General features: G+C 39.6%; 1 protein-coding gene across 1 annotated transcript in view; it reads left to right on the top strand.

Moving 5' to 3' along the window:
- Nucleotides 1-27,279, top strand: part of clybl (citrate lyase beta like) — a 93,905-nt gene that overhangs the window by 21,944 nt on the left and 44,682 nt on the right. The window lies entirely within an intron of this gene.

Below are 27,279 nucleotides of genomic sequence, written 5' to 3'. Positions count from 1 at the left end.
GTTTGTTAAAAGGTGAAAAAATGCAATAGATAAATAAATTAATTAATACATTCCAAGACCACACAAACCACAGAATTTTTATTGGCCAGGATGTTAAACGCAGTGGCCATGTTCCTTTTGGTTTGATTTTATGAAAAGCAGAGCAGAAAAAGCAGTCCAATCAAAACAAGCTGCTACATGTTTGGAAGACATTCTTTTAGTATAGAGTACCAGTACTCAGGAAGCATAAATTCATTAAACAGATTGTTTTTATTACTGTTCCTTTAATACTGATATATGTATGTAAATGATATCTATTATGATTGGATGCCCTAATAGTAGTATTCCAGTGGCGTTCATTTAGTTCATTCAGCAGTGCTGTGATTTTTTGTAATGAGATAAAGCCATAACCGAACAACAAGCAACCTACAGCAAAGGCAGTAAAACATTTTTTTTTTTTTTTTTGATAATTTTTTAAAAAGAGTAACTGTTATGTTTGAGTTCATTGCTGTGATAACAGTTGAAGGCTGAAATCTAAATGGCTGAGATTTCCTGTGGCGCTACTGGTGCCTCACCAAACCACATACTGGCACACTAAATAATGTGTAAAATAGTGTATATACAATTAGAAATGCATTCATTTAAATGCACCTGATCTAGTAGGTAAAGTACAGAAGTGTGTGGTTTGAAACGTGGCGTTGACAAGCAGTGAGATGTGTTCAACAGCTGCTTTGCTGTGCTGTATGTTAGCTGCTCATTAAACATTTTCAAGCAAAAGTGTAAGGTATTTATTGATTATATTATGGCGGCACGGTGGCACAGTGGGTAGCGCTGTCGCCTCACAGCAAGAAGGGCCTGGGTTCGATTCCTGGCCAGGCGACCAGGGTCCTTTCTGTGTGGAGTTTGCCTGTTCTCCCCGTGTCTGCGTGGGTTTCCTCCGGGTACTCCGGTTTCCTCCCACAGTCCAAAAACATGCAGTCAGGCTGATTGGACACACTAAATTGCCCCTAGGTGTGAGTGTGTGTGTGAATGTGTATGTCTGTCTGTCTGCCCTGCGATGGACTGGCGACCTGTCCAGGGTGTATCCTGCCTTCCGCCCAATGACAGCTGGGATAGGCTCCAGCACCCCACCGTGACCCAGAAGGATAAGCGGTTTAGATGATGGATGGATGGATGGATGCATTTATTGAGGGAAATGAATGTGTTTATTGAGGTAAGCTGATGTTGGCTTCGTATTTGCCGACTTTCTTAATTCCCTCTGCGTTTAAGGCACCTCATTGTAACTGCAGCACCATTTAAGGTGGAACGAAAAATTCAAATGATAAGCTGGTGAATAGGAAGCTAAGTTCAGCCTTATATAGGAGTAGGAGTTTACTGTTTTTGCACTTTGGCAGCCACTTTTATTAGTTTTTGTGAAATCTCACGGATTGGAATTACGCAGGCTATAGAGATTCAGTCCACCAATCCTGCTAATCTTCTCCTTGTCGCATTTTCTGGAGACTGCATCTGAAGTGTCCACATATCATTTCATGTTTTTCATTGTCATTCTGATCTATTTTTGCTATTTTGCTTTTGGTCTTCAGACACCTGCAGAGTTGCAACTGCAGTAACGGTGATGAGACGAGGTCTGTCAGAGCAGAGTCGGAGTTAGAGCTTGCCTACCAACATGGTGACGTGGTCTTCTGCATGATGCAGTGGAATACTATGAATACTGTCCCTTATTCAAAAAGCGGTCTGGACTGCTGTAGGCTGTATAGCTCCATATATGCAAATGTGTTGGTTTTTGTGACATCACAAAAACACTGAATACAAAACCAGCTGTTTTTGCAGCTTAACTTCCTTATTTGGACTGCAGAGTGAAGATTCTGTCTTGAAACCTCAGCAATGGTTACGTACTACATTAAGCTCATTTCATCAGACTCCTTTCATATTGCTCAGCTACACTGTAAATGAGGGTCACCCTCAGTGTGATCCAGGTTCAAGTTAAAGTTGATTGATATCCCTATTCGAGCTGGACTAGTTTTCCCAGAGGAGGTCCTGTAATGTACTTTGTAAGGGATTTGACCGAGTGATTCATACAGGATAAGTTCTGCAAATTACCTTAGATGGCCCGGATCAAAATGTCATAGCCCGGATATTCACATCAGCGTTACAATTAGAATTAAATGAATCCGAACAAAGATAAAAATGAACTTCCAGCTAATACCAGATAGAATAGCATTAGGCTAGTAAAGTGGGCTTGTTCAGCTTAACAAATGTCACCAGAACAGGATAGAAATTGCACAGCCTTGTCAGAGGTCCCTTTAGATATTTCATTTAATTGTCCTAATTAGCCCATCAGTGGTCCTGATTTGAACTTGAGTAAAAAGGAACCGTACCAAAATCTCCAATTTTGAGGTTAGTTCTGTCTCTCGGACACCAAAAAACAGGTGCTGATTTCTATTACCAGGATTTATTAGTACACTACTGTGAGGTTAATTTGAATATGACTGCTGTTTCTAAAGAAGCTCTAGGTTTGATGAATTATAGAAGGTAATTTGCTCTAGAATTATTGCTTAGCAGACTTGTTAAAACTATGGACATGACAGATTCGTACTGGATTAGAATCATGTATTTTAGAGGTAATCACCAAATTAGGTAAAACCTATCAAGCTTAAATAGGGCTTGTTTAAAGTAAACTGGGGAAAATGAAGGTTTCTATGATGTGGACCCTTCAACTTTATTAATGCAAATTTAAATATCATGACATCTGGAAAATATGTTTAATCATATTTTATCAGCACCTCCCATTCATAGCGTCATTATAGCTGTGTCTGTTTTTGGAAAGCAGTTCAAACTGTGTGTCAGTGAGTGGACAGATAAGGGTTATCATTCGACACCAGGCTAAGGTCAGGTGTTGAAAAATTATTCCAGCTATGCCAATCCTGTGCCATCCCGCCTGACCTGATTGCCTCCAAAAGAAGTTTCCGTCATTAGCCCACTCATGTCCTGTCTGTTCAGGAAAGCCTCTTAGATATCATACTGGACAGTGTTTAATGATTTCCGCTGAGTCGTGAGTGGCACTTCCGATCTTGTGTAGCACACCTGCGCTGTTTAAGGCAGCAGGCCGAGTGAACCCCCATTTCCAGTCAACCTGCTGAAATAAAGACACAGGGGCTGATGCTGTTTGTGGAAAGCCACGCTGATCATTTTGTTGGTTCATAAGAACTTCTTATGTCATTATGGCTGCTTTGTGTATGTGTTTGGTGTGGATTTTCCATGTTTTCACATGCTAAGAGGTGATTGATGTGTTGCAGGGATGGAATGGGGAAGGAAGGGCGATGGTGGGTGGCACCTGCCCCACTATGCTACCCCTAGGCTCTGTACCCACCCTGTTCCTCTGAGCTTTGAAAATTTAGTTTGTTCAGCTGACTAGTTCTGATTGTACTTGATTATCAAGCTTTGAATTTAGTTCTGCACAATTGGCCCTGACCAACAAGAATACACTCTTTAAAAAAGATGGTTCTTTAAGGGTTCTTTGGTTAAAACAGTGGTTCTATATAGAACCATGAACACTCAAAAAACCATTTGCATGCTCAGAGTGTTCTTTGCATGGTGAAATTGTTCTTCAAATTGATGGAGAATATGTTGTATATGGTTCTTTATAGAACCTTTTTGAAAAAGGCTTCTTCTTTTTTTAAGATGTCAACCTTGTGACTATAGGATAACCCTGATTGTACTTGATTATCAAGCTTAGAATTTAGTTCTGCGCAATTTGCCCTGACCAACATGAATACACTCTTAAAAAAGATGGTTCTTCAAGGATTATTTAGTCAAAACAGAGGTGTTATATAGAATCATGAACACTGAAAGAACCATTTGCATGCTGAAAGGTTCTTTGGATGGTGAAATTGTTCTTCAGATTGAAGGAGAATGTGTTGTATATGGTTCTTTAAAGAACCTTTTTGAAAAAGGTTTCTTCTTTTGTTAAGATGTCAAACTTGTTACAAACAGAAGAACCCTTATTAGTGCTACTCTTTTCAAAGGGTACCAACAGTGATAGTGTTTGAGTTAAAGCTTAATCTTACATTTAAAATAACATAAAGTGCAGTTTATTGCCATATTTAACTTGGCCATGAACTTGTAAATAATCTGTTAAGAAAGAACAGAATTTGCCATCCAAAAGTTTGTGGCCTCTTGGTCTGATGCCTTCTTCTCCAAAGGCATTTCGCTTAAGGCCATTTGAAACAGCCTGTTTCAACTGATATATGAGATCCAAGACACGTGTATTTTCTGGGACCTAAACCCGTTTTATCTGATGGCTGAAACCTGAAGCTGAAGTATGCAGTATTAATGCAAGATATCACATCACCCTACTTGTTATAAGTAAACTTTTTGGTTGGGAATACTAGTCTCTTGCTATGGTTTGCATGAAATGAAATAAATCAGTAAATATATATGTATATATATATATATATATATATATATATATATATATATATATATATATATATATAAATAAATATATATTTGGCATATGAGCTTTAACATCAGCAGCAGCTGTTACTGCAGTAACACTGTTAATGGTCATCTTTCACAAGCCTAAACAGTGCTTTCTTGGCTCGTATTGTCAGAAAATAAGATGTCAACTGTAAATTGTCAGATGTTATTGCCAGTTCTCAATTGTAATATTTGCTCTTTATAGCTCAAATAAACAGCAGCAATTTCAGTCTTAAATAATCTAAATATTGTAGAGTTTGGAATTCTTAGCAGCTTGTTGTTTTGTATTAATTAGCTATTATTGTTTTTATTTTTCGTTGGATCTAGAAAGTTAAATTTTCCAGTTCGTCCTGGATTACTCTAATATTCTTTACAAGATGTCTTCTTTGTGTTAGAATTGTCTGGTCTTTACAGTATGAATCACGCTACTACATCTGTGTGCTACCATTTCGGGGATTTTTGCCAATACCGATAAACCCACTATAACTGTATCAGCTGAAGTAAGTGCTCACAGTCACATGGTATTGAGCCCCTCATTCTGCTCAGCTGTAGTAGCCTGTAGTGGTAGCTTTAGCTAATCTGTTGACTTTCTGTTTTAAACTGTTTGGATATGGACTTTTTTAGGGGGTGAAAGGTTGTTTAGCTCTCTTCACCCCCTCAGGCTAAGCTCTGACGCAGACCTGTGGGATTTGCTCCTTTATTTCTACAGATGCTGTGAAGTTTTCAGTCTGTAGTCTCTAAGTGCCAGTGCTGCCATTTGCATCCACCTGGTACTTTACTCACTTCATTAGACAGAGGCAAACAAACAAACATGCTGACATTCCTGCTCTCTGTTTGCCACCCCTTTCATTTCAAATTCCCTCGGACACTCATTCTTAATAAATTGTATATACTAACGAAGAGGAACAGAGAAGACTTAAACAGAGACCACCCTTCATTTATTTAATTTTCAGACAGAACTGTCAAAATAAATTATTGATATTTCTGTCCAGGGAAAAACAGAAAACACAAACAAAAGCCTTCAATATTAAATATTATAGCAATTAGTTTGTCCACCCTTTGCCTTTATTACAGCTTAACTTCAGCTTTCTTTTCAGGAGTTTTTCCATTTCTCCCAAGTTAATTCTTAGAAGTTGGTTGCATTTTCTGTTTTCATTACTCAGAAATATCAACAACTAAATATACTTTTTAAATATATACTGTGTCTGCCCTTTGTCTTTTTTGCAGCTTCCCCTTTTTTTCAGGAGACTTTCTTTTCATTTTTTCAAAGAACTCTGCAAGAATATTTTACTAAGGTTTAGGATATTAATAGTGAGTGTTTTGTATGCTTTTCACAGCTTTTCTCAGACATATTCAGTGATGCTGAGGTCTGGACTCTGGGGTGTTCAGTCCATTGTTCTGAGAACAGCAGCAGCTTCTTTGCTTGATATTGCAGTTTTTTTGTCTATTTTCTTTAATCAGTAAGAATGTCTTGTCAGTTACGTATCCTTTCAAACCCATAGCATGGAGTTGTCTGCTCACAGTGGAAGAATTGACAGAAACACCTGTGGATTTTTTCAGATCTGAAGAAAGATGATGGTGACAGCTTTGTTGGTCTGCTGGGTCTTGTACGGTTTTCTCCATATCTTTTAATGTTTTATTTGAACTCTATATCTGTAAACCCCTGATTTTCACTGTTTTGTTGTGAAATATCTTCTGTAAAATGAATAACTTGTACTTAATGGCTGTTTTTGACTGGAAATTAAATAGATAAAGAGTAATCTTTACTTTTCATAGTGCTGTTTAATTACCAACCTTAAAATGTCTAGACAAATATACTATTCTACTGAACTGTCTTCTGAATCTAATCATCCAGCATAAATCATGGCCCTGTAAACAGTGCATTAAAATAAGCCCTTAGCACTAACAAAGAAAATGGCTCTGATAAAAACGTCATGGTGCAGTAAGCCCTCCATTAGAATGATATAGGGTATACAGTGATACCCTAAAAGCTACATACTACTGAATGCAGTGACTGCATGTTGGAATGATTAGCCTGCACACTGGCCTACACTGGGTATGTGACACATGTGTTCTCTCCATGTGGTGTGCCTTGTGCTGCAGTTTTGCATCCTGTACTTGCCTCTCCACAGCTCACTACATTGCCCTTGGTCGAATGCACTGGTGATAAAAGTTAGCAGGGTTCGCTGCCACAGAAAAAAAAAATGGCCTGTGGGCCTGAGTGCTTTACAGTGACCTTAATTCTCAGGCAGTTTAGAGAAACACTACTCTGCAATTTGACTAATATTAGTGTACTGTTTTCCTTATACTATCATTCCCTGCATCATTTAAGGTGTCATAGGTAAAGATGAGAAACAGAGCTCAGAGGCGGAATAAAAATCCATCCATTCGCTCCAAGCAGAGCCAATATTTTAACGTTTCTGTTCTTGTAATACAACCCAAATATTCCTAAAAACTGTTAAATGCTTTTATATAGCCTATTTGTAGGCTTATTTTAATTAAATAGTGAGTTTGGAAAGCTATTAGACTTAGCAGTTGTGTTTGTATTGATAATGACATGTTGGCTCAGAGGGTTAATATTGAAATGAACTAAACCATACAGAAGTGAAGACTTGACCCTGTTGAAGCAGAGTTAAATGATTGAGAACTTACAATTGTAATTAAATATGCAAATAAGTTTGAAATATATAAAAGTATTATTTTAAATTTAATTACTTTTGAATAGTACAGCAGTAAGAAAAATAATAGCTCTTCTAAAAGTTAAATAGTGGCAGAGGTGTTGGTGTTGGTTCCTCTGTGCTCTGCTTCTCGTTTTACAGATGAGACTAAAGACTGTTAGAATGCATGGCCAAGGGAAGGATGACTTTTAATTACTGTCCTCACAAGGTGTGAGTTTGTGTGCATTTGTTTGTGAATGTGCATGCTTGTGTGTGTAGGTGGGCCTATGGTCTTGGTGGATTTGGTCCCTGTGTTGTGGGGCAGGGTAGGCTGGGCCTCAGGAAACTCCCCATAGTGTCAGGAGCAGTCGGCCCTAAGCCAGTATTAATTAAAGGATCTGGGCTCGACTGGAGGAGGCGGGGGAGCCCTGAGTGCTCAACAGCCACGGGGTGTCTCTCTCACTCAACTCACTCACTCACTCACTGTGGCAGGAATAAAATGCTATAGAAAGGTCATTCAAGCACTGAGATTACCAGGCCACAGATTAAAACTGCGGTCAGACCAAACACAAATAAAGTTTGTCCAACAAAAAAGCCAGTTCACTTGAATGACTTATCAACAGTTGTGGTAACACAAAATGAATCTGCTTCTGGTACCTGGAAATTTTGCTTACACTGTTACCTTAAACCTTGCGAATTTGCTTACCTTGAGGGCATGAGTCAGTAGAAAATAACTCTCTCTTGTTTTTCTGCTGGCTCATGTTTTGAAGGTTTGTGGTCTTTTTTTCTTTGTGGAAAAAATTTGAAATCTGATCATTATTACAGTTTCAGTACATCTAATTCTAATTCTGCATGACTTAAACTTTCTACAATAAGCACAGTGCAAGGCTCAAATTATAGTCACTCACACACAGTGTGAGAGTGTCAGGGGCAGGTTTTTTTATTTATTCAAGAAAATAGTTGACATCACACACACATTGAATAATACAGTTGTTCGGTGCAGGGACCTGTAGCTTTTAAAGAGGTTTTATATTTGGTATATATGCAAAATGGTCTTAAATTGCTTTTGAAATGGCATTTAAACCCCCCTAAAAAATCTGTTGTGACTGCTACTTTAGTTTTCATTGTTTCAAGATCATTTGTAGTGCATGATCCATCCCAACACTGAAATTCACCCATGCTCATCGTGCCTGACTGATTCTGCCTTTGCGATGATGCTTTCTGGATGTTATTATTGCAGGTCTGGTGGAAACACTTATGCATGAGAAAGCCTGAATCCTGCCTGATTCTCTAATGGTGCTGCAAATGGCCGGATCCGTGGGCGAGTTTCACTCTGCTCACTGACCCTGTGTCGACAGCAGTTTGTTTAAGGATGGCAGAGACTAAAGATATGGCTGTTCAGGGTTTACAGCGTGTTGGGAAGTGGTGTTTTTGTCAGGAGGCCAAGACTGGTCCCTCCACACCCGTGAAAGAGGCACCTCTCATTTTGATCAGGCACTGACTGCCTACCCGAGCGTGCCTGAGTTTATTGAGGCAATTTGAAGCCCTGGAAACTGGCTTCCAAACATCAATCTCTCTCATGTTCTTTTTCTTTCTTGCTGTCTTTCACTCTGTTTCTGTGTCTCTTTTTTCTCTCTTTCTCTCATCGTGTACAAAGTTGGCTTGTAACAGTACACATGTAACAACATTACAGTAATTGGATCACAGAAGCATAATAAAAAGAGGGTCATTACTAGCTTGATTATATTAAAACCAAACATTATTTTTTGGATGATGACATTACTTTATACATCGCTTGTATGATTTTTGCAAACTTTGGCAGGCGATATGAACTCACTTAAGCCAGTCACGGTTGTCTCTGTGTTTGGCTTAGCGACAGCCAAACGGTCATGTCTTAGCAACTTATAACAAGTGTCAAACGATTTGTCTTCTAGTATGTAATGTGCATTTACAAAAGCAGCTCAAACTGGCCGAGAGGCATCCGAGATGCAAAAACACTTTCAGCTCCTGAACGAGGGGGTGAAACTCTCTGTGCTGTTTTCACTTTTTCAAAATGATGAAAAGTAGCCCAGCCAATGGCACCCCTTGCATTTTTGTGAGGAGCAAAGGATAGCTTTGTCAATTGACATTTTTCTGTTTTTTGTTTTTTTTTTTAAACCCCGCATTGCCTCTGGTGTGCGGTTTTGCCAGACAGTTGTCACCAATATCATTTTGTTTCGTTAAATTAATTGCCTCGTTTAAAGATGTCCTTTTTAAATTTTCTTTAACTTGTCTAGTTAAAAAGACACATAGTGTAAAGATAACAGATCATTTTATTTTAGTGCAATAATCCTTTAGATGCCTTCATAATCCATAGATTAGTAGTTTAAGTAGCCCTCCCAGCCTTGATTATTTATATGTTGACCTGTCAGTGTGCTATGTTCTGTACTGCCAGCTTTAGTTAGCTCTTTCTGTCTCCAACACTGGACCACCACGTCCTTACCAACTCGTTTTCTGTGCCAGTAGGTAATCAGTACTTTCTTCATGCAAACACATGCAGTACCTTTGGCATACCACTGGAGGGCAAGGCTCACTAACCAGGCCATTGACTGGCAGCTCTAGAGAAAGTGGCTGGGATTAAGCTGAGTGGAGCTGTATCCAAAAACTGGAGTGCTCAGTCACATAAACACGCTGTTTGGAGCAGAAATCAGACGAGTGTGGTGTCTTTCTGGGCAAATCCAAAGCTGTTTGCTGGGTCTGTTTGGGTATCCTTCCCATGTTACCACCCCACCCATCTGTTCCAGTGGCCTTCAGCGGGTGCAGCGTGAGGCCAAGAGGCTGAAATGACAGTTTGTGGCCTTGTCTTTTTGTGTGTGTGTGTGTGTGTGTGTGTGTGTGTGTGTGTGTGTGTGTTCCTTTAGTACTGTAAAGAGACGCCGCTGGCTGTCTTTGCTTCACTCAATTTCACTTTGCTCTACTGAAAGCTAGAGTCAGAGTCTGCTTGACCCTTTTTCTCCTTACATTGGGCCTCAGCTACCTGTGGTGCAGCTAAGCAATCCATCTTTCTCAACACGCACTCACAGTGTCCCCTGACAAAAAGCACACTGACATCTTAATGTTGAAATCTTCTATCACTGGGTTTCTTTAGTGTGTCGTTCTTGTTGTAAGGGTTTGAGTGGACTCCATGATAGCTCTAGCTTATAAGAAAACGAGGGAAATGAAGAACAGGCAGGGTATTTCTATGTAGCATTTACAGTTCTGCACAAAAACCAGCAATCACCCTTCATTTATTTTATTCCTAGTCAAAATGGCCAATGTTCAAGCTATTCACTTTTTAGGAGATATTTCTGAAGAAATTAGATGTAAAATAATCCTCTTGCGTAAGGTAGGGAAACGTCAAAAGAAAATAACCAGAGTAAAACTCACAAAACTCACAAAAGAGATGTTTTTAAACAGATATGTTAAAAGATAGAGTTAAAAAATGATTGAGATACACGGAGAATTGGACTCCTAGCAACATGCAAAATCTGATAGACCACCAAAACTGTCATCAGATAAACAGTAATTACAGTTTTAATTCTTGAGAGAGAGGAGAAAGCTCCACTCTTGATTCAGATTTGAAAAAATCCACAGGTGTTTCTGTCCATCCCTCCACTGTGAGACAAAAACGCTGAGTCTGAAAGAATGTGTAGCTGTCAAGAAGTCATTACTGAGAAAAGGAAATAGACAAAAAAGAAGATGAGGAAAGATAGAGAGACAAGTGTGAACTGTACACCTGTACTCAGGTCCAAACCAAACCATACCATGGACTGCTAAATATCCTCTTCCAAATGTGGTTTAGTTTGCTGTTGATGGGAATGCTTTTTTATGATGGTCCACCCCAAATGAGGTCATTTAAGATCAGAGCATACTTTCCTCTTCTCCTAGCAGCACATCAGTACTGTACTGTCTGCAGTGTCTGCATGGTTTAACATTTGATGGATGCTCATGTCATTCTTGCAGTATGAGCTACTTCTAGTAATGGCGGGCAAGCAATAAAACAATAGCAAATAATGCTATTTTCACACATGAAACATGGACCATATTTTTGCTCAAGCATGATGAACAACTAGACTTGTATAACAGATGGAGTAGTTTGCTACAGTAAACCCAGTGTGAACGTAGCAAATCTAATATTATAATTTTGACATAAGAAGTATGTATAATACATTTAAATATGAAGTATGAATTATTAAAATGCTATGGCTTATAAATAGCTTTGTCCAGTATTTATTTGGGCTTGAAAAGTGAAAAGTGACAGGTGTCAATGATTTCTGGACAAGTTCTGCTGCTGAAGTTGAAACTTGTGTTCACTTGATCCCTTGGCCTTTCCAGGGCCCATTGAACACACTAAACATGAGATAATAAAATAATAGAACAGCCCTTGACATTGGGCGTTGGGGATTCTGTGAGGGCTAATGGTAAAGGGCTAAAGTGGACGAGAGCATGGTACATTCAGTATTGAAATGAGCTGAATGTCACAAACACAAAGTCTGGTGTAGACTTGAGTAAACAAACTGGGTGTTATAACAGCCTTAGTCAGGTACTGTCACGTCACAGCTAGAGAGATGCCCATATGGTAGAGAGGGAGGGAGAGGGGAGGATGTGTTTGAAGCGCTTTGGACTGTAGCCAGATGATTTGAGCTTGGCTTGTAGACTGCAAGGCCTGTCGAGCATCGAGGCATGACAGTGCAACAGTGCCCCTATGTAAAAGTGACTAAGTGCAGTGTTTGTGTGCTGCATGTTGTGTATGTAACCTTATAATGAGTACATTATATGTTATTGGGCTATTTTACATTTATTGCATGTTGGAGATGCAACAATCCACTGTATCAGATTTTCTTTCTGCTCATGTCTGAGCTTATCACAACATATCCCTCTTATCATCCATGCTGTGACTGCGACTGATATACTGTTGAACTTGATTCCTGTTGTTGGTCAGGGGAACGTTTACCCACTTGTCAAACTCTAAAGCCGTTAAGAATGCAGCTGTAGACTTATGATGTGCATTTGAACAAAGTTTGATGTTCGAGTGCAAAAGACAAAATATGTTTGCAATTAAAGGGAACCTATTATATCATTTTTAGTGTTAATAATTGTATTATGGGGTCTACTAGAATAGATTTACATGCTTTCGTGCTCATACTGTACAGCTCTATTCATCTTCTGTGTGAAACGCTGCATTAGAGCTCCTGTGTTTTTAAGCCCTGCCTTGCGATAAGCCTCCGATTGAGCTTTATTCACTCTGTAGCTCGCTCAAGATCAAGAGGAGATCTCATTTAGAATATTTCTTTTCTCGGAATTGATAACTGTTTATTAGTTCTCTAGTTAATTTCACTTTCACAGATGTGGTTTAGTTTGTGTTTGTAATGAGTTTTCAGTGTGTAGCTGGCTGTTATTAGCACTTAGCTGTTAGCATTTTGGGTATGTGTTTGTAGAGCTGCTTTGTGTTGTAGCGATGTTAAGAACTAAACACATGATGTTACTGTGCTGTGTTTGATCTGTGATGCATGTTAGTAAACATTTTGTTTACTAATTTCACAGCCATAAACTCTCTCACTCATTCATATGTGCAGCTGCAGTATCTGTGATTATAAGTGCAGTTCACTCCTTTGTCTCTCTGTGCTCTGACCAGCACCTTGGAGTAAACCATTCCTGTCATATAGATCTTAGAAGCTCTCCAGTGTTATTAATGTATCATTTTAGGTTTTTCTTTTGTACTTGCTGCATTTCCGATTTTTATTTTTCTACGTCTTTTAAACATGACAGATGTCCTTTACATTGTGGGGGAAAATAATGATGAATGGACAAATAGAAATGCTTAAAAATCACGTTACACACTCAAAGTGAAAAAAAAAAAATCTTTGTCAGGTTTACTTCAGAAGTGCTGGTTTGGTCAGTGTAATCTTGTTCAGTGAAACTCATCATCTTTTCCATTGGCTCCTGCATTTTCTATTTGCATATTGTTTTACTTGCTTTACTCACCCTCTTTAGGTTGTCTTTTCTTCTGGCCCACCTTCCATTGTTGGTGCATCTTTTTTGCTACTCCACGGTTAACTGCCATGCCACATTATTGTTGGCAGTGAGTGCATGTTACCATGTAATCTAATGCTGAGCATAATTCTACAACAGCTCAGTATCACAATAGTAACATAACAAAATTATGTGGACTAACTTAAGCCTGTTCACTTTGTTCTTTTTCTGCTTTTGTTTGTAGAATGTAACCATATTAAAATTGAATGTTGGAGTAATACAGTAATACGTAAAAATGGTCAGTCCAGTTCATTGGAGTTCACTTCTCTGTGATTTACTTGAATTCACTTCATTTCTGAGTGCACTAACCTGCACTAAAAGTTAAGAATGTTTTGCCTTCTCCTGTAAAGTTACTATTTTGGGGATACAGTCTTGTCCATAAGTATTTGGACAGTGACTCGATTTTTGTAATTTTGCCTCTGTACACCACCACAATGGATTTGAAATGAAGCAAGATGTGATTGAAATGTACACTTTAATACAAGGGGTTTAACAAAAACATTGTGTTAACCGTTTAGGAATTGCAGCCATTTTGTACATAGTCCCTCCATTTTCACAGGCTCAAAAGTAATTGGACTAACATAATTATAACTACAAGGATTATTTTTAATATTTGGAAGCAAATGCTTTGCAGTCAATGACTGCGTGAAGTCTGGAGCCCAAAGACATCACCAAATGCTGAGTTTCCTCCCTTGAGCTGCTTTGCCAGGCCTTTACTGCTGTTAAGAACATTCCATTTCTTTGCCTTAAGAAGCTCTTAGGTTGCTTTCACGGTATATTTTGGTTCATTATCCACCTGTACTGTGAAGTGTCATCCTATCATTTTTGACTGAATCTGAGTAGAAAGTATAACACTATAGGCTACACATCAGAATTCATCCTCCCTCTTCTATTAGCAATCACATCATCGGTAGACACCAGTGACCCAGTTCCATTGGCAGCCGTACATACCTGTGCCTTAACACTGCCTCCACCATGTTTCACAGATAATGTGGTATGCTTCTGCTCATTAGCCCTTCCTTTTCTTTTTCCATACTCTTCTCATCTTTCTGGCACAAGTTCATGTTGTTTCATCTGTCCAAAGAATCTTGTTCCAGAACTGGGCAGGCTGATGTTGTTTTGCCAAGTCTAATTTGGCCTTTCTGTTCTTGAGTGTTACCAGTGTCTTGCATATTGAGGTTAACCCTCTGTATTTACATTCATGAAGGTGTCTCTTAATTGTAGACTTTGACAATGATACACTAACCTCCTCTAGATCGTCCTTGCCTTGACTAGACTATGCAGTCTTCCAGGCCTTTTCGTGTTGCTGAGCTCACATTCCTTCTTTTTAAGAAGGTACTAAATTGTTGATTTGGCCACTCCTAAAGTTTCTGCTATCTCTCTGATAGATTTGTTTAGTTTTTTCAGCCTAATAAGGACCCCCTTCTCTTGCATCAACACCTCTTTGGAATGCATATTGAGAGTTCCCATGAACAACTCCACACCTTTGATCCCCTTAATTTGTCATGAAATAATGAAGCAACAGGCCACATTAGACCATGAAACTGCTTATCAGTCAACTGTCCAATTACTTTTGAGCCTTTTGTGAAAAAAGGGGGACTATGTAAAAAATTACAAATTTTTAAACAGTTGATGCAGTATTTTTGTTGAATTAAAGATGATTAACTACAAATTCATTGATTTAATAAAATGTGTCATTGTCCACATACTTATGGACCTGAGTGTACATATTTATTTTTGGACATTATTCATTATCACTGTAGTTTTTAGAACAAATTTTAAACATTGATCAAAAATGTCTGTTGTACATGTGGTGTACACTGTATTGTATAGTTACATTTATCATATTGTGAAGTTGCTGACAATACCCAGCCCTAGAAATGAGCTGTAGCTATACTTTTTCAGGTATCTCTTCTCTCTCTGTGCATAAGATTTTTGAACATGGCGAACAGTGTGATCACATAACATTAATGCATAAGAGCATAATGCATTTTTTGTGCTTTTTGTTTCTTTTTGACCAGGGTGACATCCCCTTTATTCCCCCTCAAACCAAGAAGGTACAGGGTTCCTAAAATTGTCCACTTATAATTTTAAAATGTCCGAAACTAAAAACAGTAAGTGAATATGGATCGGTCATCTCAGATCAATATTTAAACAATTTAATAAGGTTCATATCTAAGCTGAGACCAGTTTGATTGGCACATCACATGTGTGTGTGTGTGTGTGTGTGTGTGTGTGTGTGTGAGAGAGAGAGAGAGAGAGAAAGAAAGAGAGAGAGGCTGGAGGCTAGTAAAGCTCTCTGTGGTGCCGCATCAATCTTAGCGGCTGTTTAAAACAAACGCTAATCAGTCAGCCCTCTAAATCAGTAATCATAGACCTGTCCATAGGCTTCTCTCTCTCGCATTCTCTCTCTCTCTCTCCCCCACTCTCTCTGCTCTGCCCCTCCCACTCTATCCACCTCTGCTAAAGCAACACTAACAGCCCAGCTCAAATCGGTTCAGCTGCTAAATGGTTGTCCTGTGCATTTGTAATGGTGAAGGCAGTCAGTAAGTGCATTGTGCTGTATTGAGCCCATCCCAGCCAATTATCTGTCTGCTTTTATTTGCATCCGCTATCCTGTTTCACTTGCTTAAATGGGCAGTTTCCCAAAATTAGGCTAGTTGATTAGAAATTATGGCTTTGTTGAATTTTACTACACATTTACTTGTCTGCTTGTCAGTCAGGCTTATAAACTCTGAGAAATGAGGCGGTTTGTCCCACAGGCTGAGTGTGAGGGAGGATTTGGAGTTACAAGATGTTGGCAGAGAGCTTTGTGCACAGTGTGCACAAGAGGAGGACAATGCTGTAAGTCATAATGGACGACTTGAGGCTAACAAAGAGCAGTGTACCCAAAAGTGTACATGCACTCTTAAAAAGGTCCCAAAAAGACCATACACTAGATGGTACTGATAGGGTGAATGGTTGTAATTTTTTCCACATTTCAGCATGTCTGATGGCTGGAGGCACGAGTATATGGGATGCATGTATGAGACAAATGACTTAAGAAATTTGAGGAAACTAAAGTTGGCTTCTTATTTTATATCTTAAATAGTGCAGCAGTTGCATTCAGGAGCCTGTACAGTTTTTGACAGAAAGTAATACTGACATTGTCAAGTTTGTTTTTACTATTTTGCTCAATAAAATATTTCAGGTTTGCTTTGGTTGTAAGAAAAATGGTTCTTATTAGAAAGTGGGGCATCCCTGTAGCAAAACTATTTTGCTACATATTTTTGTCCATACTGCACACTACTATGCTAGAGTCGAGGTCCGTGAGGCCCATGCTCCTAAGGAAAGCATACAGTGTGAGAAAAGCACAGTATGGAAAGTTTATCCAAACATATGAAATGTTGTTCAGAAACAATAATTGATTAATAAATTCATTAACCAGAATTGGAACTTAATTTTTGACAGCTAATTGTTTTATTATAGCATATTATTTCATATTTTAGTTGTCTGTCCTGTAATGACTGCTGTTTTCACTACTTGGCAACCGGCACTATACTATCAGGTATTATTTGGCACTTTGGGTGATGGTGGGTCGATTCGGGTCAGTTTTGTACAGTATTTGTGATGCTCGGGTCAATTTTGGACTCAAAACATGCGAATGTGGTTCGGGTTGGTTCGGATTTGGTAAAAAGTTTTGTCAGGCTCGGTTCAGGTTTGCAGTGTCAGGTCAGGCTGGACACAAAATTCTCAGACTGCGTTTAGATTTGAACCATAATTCCAGGTGTGATTAATGTTTTAGTCCTCTTACAGTAAAAATCTCCAGCCTAGCTGTGCCCCCTCAGGCACTGCAGAACTCTTCCAAAAGCAAAGCAAAAATGCTCAGCACCTCCAATCACTGGACACCTTGCAACCCCGCTGTCAGGTTGGTGAAAAGCCTGGATCTATTTGCATGAAATAAATAAAACTCGTGGCTCATCAAGCGCGGTGCTGTGGCAAAAGGTTTTCTCTCCCAGATGCAGTCTCCATCTGTCCCTCTGGCCACCCCTCGCATTGTGCTCTTCTTCTGTGGTGGTAACTCTTAAATAATTCCATTGGAGCATTTTATTAATGGCCTGATTTTTTTTTTTTCCCTCTCGTCCCCTCTCGCTCTCTCCTCTCTTGTTCTTCTCGCCTCCACATCTTTTGCTTCCCACTGCGCGGACATTTTATCCTAACATTGGGAGCCCCTGATCACATTGGTTTGTAACTATAGGCGAGGCAATGTGGGCTAATTAATAATGTGTTGAATAATGATTGGTGAGCGCAGTGAGGCGCTTTCTTTTTGTGTAGCAGCTCTGATGAAAAGGAAGAGCTTTATTAAGAGTGTTTAGTGAGAGGACTCTCTCTCTCTTTTTATCTCTCTCTCTCTGTCTCTCTCCATCTCTTTCTCTCCCTTCTTATCTGTCTGTCTGTCTGTCTGTCTGTCTAAATATCTATCTTCTCTCTCTCTGTCTCTCTCTCTCTCTCTCTCTCTCTCTCTCTCTCTGTTATGGGTTGTAATGACGCAATGGAAAGGCTACACACACACACACACACACGGCACACAAACGAGCGTCTTGGCACCTCTGCTGCGATTTGGAGAGGCTCTGATAATGAAGCCATATAAGCCTGTTATTTGCTGTTTTACAGCTTGTTTTATGAAGGTGAGCTGACAGGCCACGTCCATAATGGTTCCTGTCAGTTTAACTGACAGCATTATCAAGAGAAAAGGGCCCAAAGAAACGTGCTGCTCCAGAGAATGGCCGGCCTCTTTCAGTGAGCTGCTTGGCTTTGATGGCGATCTGGCTGCAGGCTATCATTTTACATTTTACGCTGCCCACTATTGTCAAGAGGCCATTATTGGCGCTGAACTCTGGTTTAATTCTCACCTTCTTGCTAATCAATTACAGCGTTGATCCATTAATCAGCTAAAGTGAGGGGAGAAAGAAAGAGAGGGTTAAAAATGAGCTCTGTTCACGGCCCCAGGCACATTGTAGCAGTTTAGCTAACCAGCCTGAATGGTCTTTTCCACTGGGGGCTGGAGCCTGGGAGGCCACAAGTTAAGATACTCTCACCCTTAGAGGAATGCCTTTTTTATAACACTGTAGCATGTTTTAGATTGCTTTCAGGGACTTCATTGTAAAGACAGTGAAAGAACATCAGGGAGAGCATGTTTTTATCGGTTGGTCGTAATTAAGAGATACTGTGTAGTATTTGTCATCGTAACATTATTAGTGCAGGATAATTGGATTTACATTATTTTCATTGTCACACTGTAATCACTAGGCTCCTGGGGGAATACACTGTAAATGAGGAATTATGTGTTAGTTTAATTAACATGTGGATGAGCACGTATCTGATAATTATCAGTTGTTATAGTGTCATTCACTGGATTGTGGAACCATGAATCACGCTGCATTTCATTATTCTGTTTTGTAAATGATCTGTGCTCTTTTTTCTTTCAGCTTTTTTTCCTGAAAAGCATTTCAAAGAGCATCCCTGAAGCTCATGTACCTCTTTTTTCGAATAGAAATCTGCATATAACTCCGAACGCTCTCTCTGTATGCATATCACTGTTAATCGGCAAGAATGTGTGTGGGGGCATGCAAATGATTGCGCTTGGGGGTGGGGGCGGGTGCATCATTTGGAAGGGTTTTATAAAAACATGTCAAACAAATCTCTGCTCCCCTGCCCCTCCTCGTCTGCTCTCAGTCTCCGAGGTGGCATGATTTAACTGTAAATGAAGCACTGCCACCCATTAGAATGGACAGCGCACACTGGCTCGGGTAAACTGCGAGACAATCTTTTCCTTTCCAAACGAAGTAATGGGAATAAGCAGGGGGACGTTATTCATGGCATGCGAGCTCCTGGAATAATAATCAAAGATGTACAATCATTAATTATATTTTAAGGGTCTGGTTGCACTTGAGATTTTTCTCTGAGTCGGAAAAAGGCGAAAGTCTCTTTTAAGAGTCATCCACATGTTGAATTGGTGAGTGGAAGAGGGGGGAGATGTTCCTCCTGGGGTTTAGAAGCTAATTGTGTCAGTGCACAAAGAGGCACTTCAGAAGAACGGCTAAAGAACAAAACGAGCAGGAGAAGTGGGTGTTGAGTGGTGCCTCTGTGGTGTTTCTACTTTGTGGTGATCCGCTGTCACCTTTTACAGCTTCAATCAGGATAGGACCCTGTTCCCCTCTCTCTCTCTCTCTCTCTCTCTCTCTCTCTCTCTCTCTCTCTGTCTCTCTGTCTCTGTCTCTCTCCCATGCTCATCCTGCCCGTCTTGCTTTCCTTCGGCCACTCTAAGCCTCTTCCTGTCGTCCTCGGCCTCTCTGGTTGTCTTTGAAAATTCAATTCTCCCCCTTCTTTTGGATCTCGATAGTCTCTCTGTCTGTCTGTCGCCTTATTTCTCTCTCTCTTGCGCTCTCTCTATCTCTCTCTCTCTCTCTCTCTCTCTCTCTCTCCGTCTGTCTGTCTCTCTCTCTCTCACTTCTAACAAGACAGCCTGGCCCCACAGCCGTCCAGCAGCTCCTTGTGGGTTTTTGTGGAGAGAGTGGGGTGAGGTGGGGTTGGGTGGAGGGGGGGACACTTCTTGTGTAGATTTTTCAATTCTTCAGCATGTCACTTGGCTGTGAGTGCTATTGTCTGGCGGCTCTTTTCTCCGTGCCCCTCCGCCGCAGCGAGTTGTGTCATTCCCTCATGATCAGCACTTTTGTTGCCTTTGTTTTTGGCCGTACCTCAGAAGTCCATCTCGTCTTTTATCTGCCTCCCATTCATGCAGAAGGGAACAGTTGTGCTCTGTTGTGGAGATGTTCCACTGGATTTCCACCAGTGGGGTTTCCTTTCAGGCCCTTCAAAGTGCTACAATGGGGCTCCAAAGGCCTGAATGGCTATTGCCGAGTGCACGCTCTTAGCGAGTCTCTCTTATTTTGTTTTCCCGGAGTCAATAAAAATGCTAAGTTAAAAGCTAACCCTGATGCCCTCCCCACACCCAACTCTTGTTCACTCCCCTTTCATGTTCTTCCCTCAATAATTTCTAAAGAAAAATTAATGGGAGAATATTCGCTCTTGATCTTGCTAGGAGAAAAGGAATGAGAGAACCAAGCAGTTGGTTTCTTAGATCATCGCAGGATGAAACTTTGTTTTCATTTCCGCGCGCAATTGTTAGCGCACATCTGCGACTCCTGGCAGATGTTTGATTTAAGGGAAAGCGAGAGGTTTTACCAGGAAAATAGTGTCGCTTTTTTTTTCTGCTCATCTCCATGATGTTTTGCCAGTTTAGCTGGATATAGACATTTCTTCAGCTGTCCACAACCAAGCTGGGGGGGAGGTGGGGGGATGGGAGAAAAATCTGACTTATATTTGACAGCTGAAGTGGTCGTTTATGGGGAGCTCAGACTTTAGGCCTGTCAAACATTCTGTGTGCAGCGAGCGAAGAGGAGAAGAAGAGAGCAGTAGCTGCTGCAGAGGAGATTAAAAGGAGATGCATAGGCCAGGGGAGATAACGGCTATGACTTCATCCTCATTGTGCAGATCAGGGCGTAAAATCCACCTTAATGAGGCGAGCGCGGGAGAGGAAGGAAAAAGGCACGGCCCAGCCGACTTCTGAGGTGCTGCTGCCAGGGTCACCAGCCACCAGCTGATCCTGTTTAAAGAGGATCAGATACTTCTCATATGGCCAGTGCAAGCAAGAGATGATAGCAGGAGGGAATGAGGGAGAAGAAGAAAAAAAAAACTGTGTCTCCCTGAATGTCCTCTGTGCCCCCGGTTAATTTGGCCACATTTTTTCGGACCGGCTCTCGTGTCTTTAGGCTCAAAAACAAGCATGCTCTCATGCTGAGAAGCAGCTTTTATTGGGATTGTTTTAGCCTGGTGCCGGGCGGAGGTGCGAGGGCAAGACAAAGCATGGAAACGAAATAAATATTGATGATTCTTTGACCATTTTATTTCTTCACCCACTTTTTCATGTTTATGCATCGCAGCATTGATTTCCCTCCTGTTTCATCTTGTTTTCTTTTTTTCCCCTTCAGTTCTAAATTTAATTTAAAAGCTTAAACCGCGACAGATCGTGGAAGTAGTTTGCATATTAAAAAGATGCTGATTATCGCAGAGTAGAAACACAAATCTTTAATTTTGTGCGTTTTAGACACAGCTACTGCTGTCACTGCCAGACGCTGGAAATAATTGTGAAATCTGCATATTGAGAGGACGGCAGTTGACAGTGCTCATATGAGATGGGGTTGGGAGGGGGATTGTTGGAGGAAGGATGGCACAAATTGGACAACATATTCCTCCATGGTGCTATACCCAGAGTGAATTTAAAAATAAATAAAAAAAAATAAAAGAGCACTTAATAAAAGCTGACGGAATGTGCTCAGAGACAGCTAAATCAGAAAATATATCTGATGCGATCATGACTCAAGGGGACCAAATCATGGAAAACCAACATTTTCTCGGTTTGATGTACTAAGTTGTTAAAACAGCAAAACTATAGTAGTTGAAAAGTCAGAGTCGCTGGGTCATTTCAGGTTCATCCACTTGGGGAAGGGGCCTGAAGCACAACTGAAATTACAAAATGTTCTTCCGTACGTTGCTTTCCCCAAATCTTATGTAGTGTAACTTTAGGAGAAGTTTTCAATAAAAAATAGCCAACTTTAAAGCTTAGAAGTTTTTAAAGAAAAACAATATAATCAGTATCAGCTGATAGTCAAGGTTTCCATATAAGTATCGGAAAAGAAAAAGTAGTGTTGTTCCATTTCTATACAAAAATCCACACATTTCCATATATCTGGAAATTCAACCTACAGCGGTCTAGCCCCACCCCTTTACACTAAAGATACAAGGCATGTTGCATCCCAGAGTACTTTTTGAATAAGGCACAGCATAGAGCAGCCTGTATGAGGACTGATAAAGAATACTAAGATCAATCTGTTTTATCTAAGATCTGTTTTTTTTATGTAAAAAACAAAGCAAAGGGTTTGTTGTCTTGACTTGTCTTCTCCCTGAAACCATATCACCACTCTCAGACAGCTACGATAAAACAATTAGAGATCCACATGGTCATTAATGGCGGGTCAGGAGTAAACTCTGTAAACCCTGTAAGAGGTATGGTTTTGTTTACTGCAGCAAGTGTAGCAAGAACAATCCTGCACTGTGGGATGTGGACCCACAGTTCAGAATCATTCAAAAGAAAGCGGGTGAGTGAGGAAGCAGCGAGATTAACGCCAATGGCCTCCGGCATCACATCTGCAGTACTTGACAAATCTACTTACAGCCAGTCAAGCTCAAACCTGACAGTAAATGATGCTGGACAGTTTCATTTGGAACTATTTCACTATGTAGGTTTGAAAAGAATGAATAGGGCGTTTCTATAGGGGAAAAAAGCATTATTTACACACCAAAAACCAAAAGAGGAAAGACTGATGTATCAATGACTTCGCCTTTGTGGAGTGACAGTAACAAGTTTCAAATGATCCCAGACACAATCTCAAAATTTTACACTATAATGCCTTGAAGGATGATGTATTAAGTCTGAAAAGAAGATATGGGGGTTTGTTGGAATTATATTAGGCATGGTATTGCACATTATATTAATGACTGTAACTGTTTTCCTGAAGGTTTGTCACATGGTTGGTCACATGGCATATGATATGATGTACTAATAAATAACTCCAGTGCCACTTTGTCCAGTCTAGAAAATGGAAAAAAAAAGCCACATTCTGTTGCATAAACACACAAAATCTCACACCATCAGTGTTGCAAAATAAAATACACAGGAAAAGTGTAGGGTATCACCCCTTTAATCCACTGCTTACTTTATTAAAACATATTAGGAGAGGTCTGGCGAGACATTCCTACAGTAGCACGACAAGTCACTGTCCTCCTGAGACAAGATGCACATGTATCTTCAAACTAAATGCCACATTGTGTTGTGGGTCTGCTGTTTCTGCTAGGGTGCACTTCTGTTACATTTACATTTACATTTACATCATTTAGCAGACGCTCTTATCCAGAGCGACTTACAAAAAGTGCTTGTCTATCCAGAAAAAGAATCTTCGCTAGCTACCGATAGGTTAGAGAGAAAGTCAGTCCTAAGCTCAGATACTGGTAGAATCAGAAGGTCATTGACACCTAGTGAAAAAGGGACAGAGTTAAACACAGAACAGTGCAATACGATAAAATACATAAGTGCTGTACAATACATTACATTCAATACTTAATTTAGTGCTCATTTAAGTGCTGAATAAACAGGTGCGTCTTCAGCTGTTGCAGTGTGCTGTGATTTGAGACACCAAACAACAAGTCAACAGTTTTGACCATGGTTTTCACAAAAGATGTCACAAAAGATTGCTCTGATAAGGAAAAAACAGAGATAAGGAGTGGGGGGTTAAAAAAGGGATACCTTATGTAGTGACGGGTCACCATAATATTGGAAGACGGAACTAAAAACCATAAATAAAGTAGCACCTATCAACTCAGAATCACACGCAGAATATCTTATATAATGTTATCTCATAAACTACACACCACAGGGTTTTTCTAGAAGTCTTATTCAGTGTTTCAAGGATTTTTATATACTGTAAATTCTACACTGTAATAATCTATAAAGAGTATTTTTCCAAGTTATTTAACTCAGCTTCTCAAATACGAGGCATTCTGGATGTTAAATTTATTATAACTTCATTCTCAATGTTGTCCTCAGCCATTATAGAGTGATGAACTCCACATTTTTATGTAGAGGTTGGCTTGCTATGAGTCTCAACCATGTCATTTGATGAGGGAAAGCAGATAGGAAAGGTAGTTTCATTCAGCTATCTGAACGCAGCCATAAAGTCGAGCTCTGGTTATACTACTAGTACTACTCTGGTTACATTTGTGTTGTAGACAATCCCAACCACTGGTTTCTATCATCACAACTGTAAAGAAATCTGAGTCTGTAAATTTCTTTGGAATGCACCATTTCACATCAAACCATTATGAATGACTTTGTTTGCATGTCAATGATTGAACTGTTCCGAAATGTTTAAAAGAAATCAGTAAAAAAGCCCACCCCCTAATGCCAACATTGGCTTGCATACATTTAACAGACAATAAAAAGATATTTTGATGCCTTTTTTGTCGAGAATAGGAGGAAGCGCCCATTTGCTAGCCCATTTGTTACCAGCTGCCTCTGAATATATGACAGAGGAATATGTGCTTGTGTAGACTACTCTTCCATTGCCATGTATGCCATACCCTAATTCAGATATAAATAGTGTTAATGCAAGTAACGTGTATGTTTTTAATGTGTAGTTTTGTTTTTGTAATTAAAGAAGTTGCACTATGTGTCTTCTTTGGTATGAATGCTAAAACCAGACATTTATAGAGGTTGGGGAACCCAGCAAGACAGCCCCTCTTTCTGATAGTTAGTAACAGCATGAAATTTCCAGAGGCATGGGCAAATAATATGTATGATTGTCCCCCCCCCCCCTTTTCAGAAAGCAGCATTGAATCAGAAGTTCTGTGGGGGGAAAAAAAAATGAAAGAAATGTCTCTGCATCCCAGCTGCTACAGAGCAAATGCTTGCTACATGTTAATTGAACAGGCTATTAAATATACAGTAAACCAATTCTGCAAAGTGTCATCAGCATGTTCTTTTAAAGTTCACAGTGGTGGTTAGATTGATGCATTTCCATTTTCTGGAGTTTTATGGAGTCTAATGTATATTATAATTGCTGTCTGTGTAGCTTTGCTTCTGGTGGGCTTTTCAGTGTTGCCATAAGACTTTCTTGCATTAGGAGACTCAACCACAAAGATAGAGAACAAGAAGGAGGTTGAAGAAATTAGACAAGTTGAAAGTGGTGGTAGGTGATTATCTTAACATAGAAGTGGAAATGTTTCCCGGAGAAGCTTAGTTGCAGAAGCAGTGGCAGAAGGTTGAGAGCATTGTCAGTAGACTCACTGGCCTAATCCAGTGTCTTTGCCGTAGATTACAGGAGAATGTGGTAGAGCAGGCTTTAGAGTGCATCTTTCAGAAGCAGCTGAGCGGAATCAGTGTCCAACAAATCAGAAATCCTGCTTCTTGTGTCTCGTATAAAGGGACACCAGGCTTACAGGTAATGAGAAGCAGTCCTGTCCAGAGCCACATAAAAGGACCAAAGAGTAGAAACCTTTAGAAGCTCAACCAGTAAATCCATGAACAGCAGCACAGGCCAGTAACTTTACAGCCTCTAATGTAGACACGCTGCCCTGGGTTATGATAACCTTTTGCTACCGTTCAAAAGTTTGGTGTCCCTTGCCGTATTAATTTTTTTTGTTGTTGTTTTATATACAGTTGTATGCAGGTTTTGGAATCCCAGGTCACTTTTCATTATGTTAATTTTTAAAGTGAAAATAAGTTAACACATCCTCCACAGAGAACACACTTCTGCACTATTTAATGCACAATGACTGTTTATTTGCTGAATTCAACAGACTGGCCTGTGCAGTGGCATATTTAATATTTTTTTGTGCGCAGTAATTTGCAGAGAAATGTCAAGGGAAGTTTTTTTTCCCTTTAAACGATGTTAACTTACTTAGAAAAGGTATTTTCAGTAATCAGATTTCAAGATGTCTGAGAATAAAGGTGATAAAAATGACAAATTATATACTTGATTTACTTTTTTTTGGTGAAGTTGTGCCCTGAGATTTGATCTCCGCTTCACCGAAATATTCTGAATTCTGGATATTATTCTGGATTTTAATGACGTTATACAGCTTTCTCGGTAATTCAGTAATCTTCTACCCGTTCATTATTGTGAATACATCTTTAATATTTTAGTTTTTATTTACAGCTTCCTAATGTCCTACTAATAATTTGAAACGTGTGAAGTTGTACATGACTAGCATATTTAAAATATTTATTTGCATCCAAACTAGTTTTATATTATTGAATCTTTTGAAAAGCAATTCCAGACATTTGAGTTCTAGCGTAAATGTAAAAAACGAAAGCGAGGAATTCACAAATGTGACACAGACCTACTTCAGGGATTGTTAAACCTATACAATATATACATATCATAGTTTCATGGCAGGGGCAAATGTTGGCCAGATGTGAATTGAGTCAGTAAAAAAAGCCCAGGCTGCGTATTGCAGAAGCCCCGTACAAATTGCGTTGCGAGTGGTTCCACCACCACTGTAATGCAGCAATAATGTTTATGGCTTCCAACTTTTATTGTTCACCGTCTGCTATTCTTGTTATGTGAATTTTTGCACAAGTAATATTAGCCCCTGGTGACAGCCGTCTTAGAGGAGCATGGTTTCAAATGAGAATTGGGCAAATCAAGTAATCAAATAAATATTTGGGCGATAAGCTCATAACTATATGATGACTTTTCCTTACTAGATTGCCACGATGAAAGTCAGTGTGAAAATTCTGTTAAGGATTGTTAAATGGAATCTGGGTTGTTTTATATTGTGAGAGTGGTATGCCGCAACATTTAATGACTCCCATGGTTATGAGAGCCTGCTTTCCAAGCTATGGATGTGTATAAGCTAATGGTAAGTGGTGCTTCCCTTTTGTACAGAATAAGATGTATTTAACAAAAGCCTCAATTGCAAAGACTATCATCAAGTAAAGAGGGATTTCAAAGTGATACTCTCTGTATGACAGTGGCAGTTATGCTTTAATGCTTTTGTGAAAATCAAGCCCAGAATGTCTTTGAAGACTGATGTTATTCCTTTTATGCCTGCATAAAATGGTCAGTTTCATTCAATTTTCAATTTATGTCTAGTCTCAGCCATTCGCAGCAGATGGACAAGGTGAAACGTGTAAATTAAGCCCTTTGAAAACCTGTCTCATTGTATGTTTCAGTATAGTTTGGAACATGTTTTGGAAATGATTAATATGATGAAATTCCTGTCTTTTCACTTCCTTTCTAACTTTCTGTAGTGCTTGGTTGAATTTAGAAAACAAGTGTATTAGAATACAGTGGCTGGATTTATTAAGGCTGGATTGCTTTGTTGAAATTAAAAGAAGTAACATTACTGAGTCAGGCTAAAAAACTGCTCTAAAAAAACTAAATAGCGCGCTAAAATATGGTGTTCATGCGTTGCTGCAAGTCACCCTGTAAAACCTGAAATAACCGTCAGGTCG

This window comes from Colossoma macropomum, unplaced genomic scaffold (assembly GCF_904425465.1).
Source record: "Colossoma macropomum unplaced genomic scaffold, Colossoma_macropomum, whole genome shotgun sequence".
Taxonomy (NCBI): domain Eukaryota; kingdom Metazoa; phylum Chordata; class Actinopteri; order Characiformes; family Serrasalmidae; genus Colossoma; species Colossoma macropomum.
The sequence above is the reverse complement of the archived record's forward strand: the minus strand, read 5'-3'. Positions and strand labels throughout refer to the sequence as shown.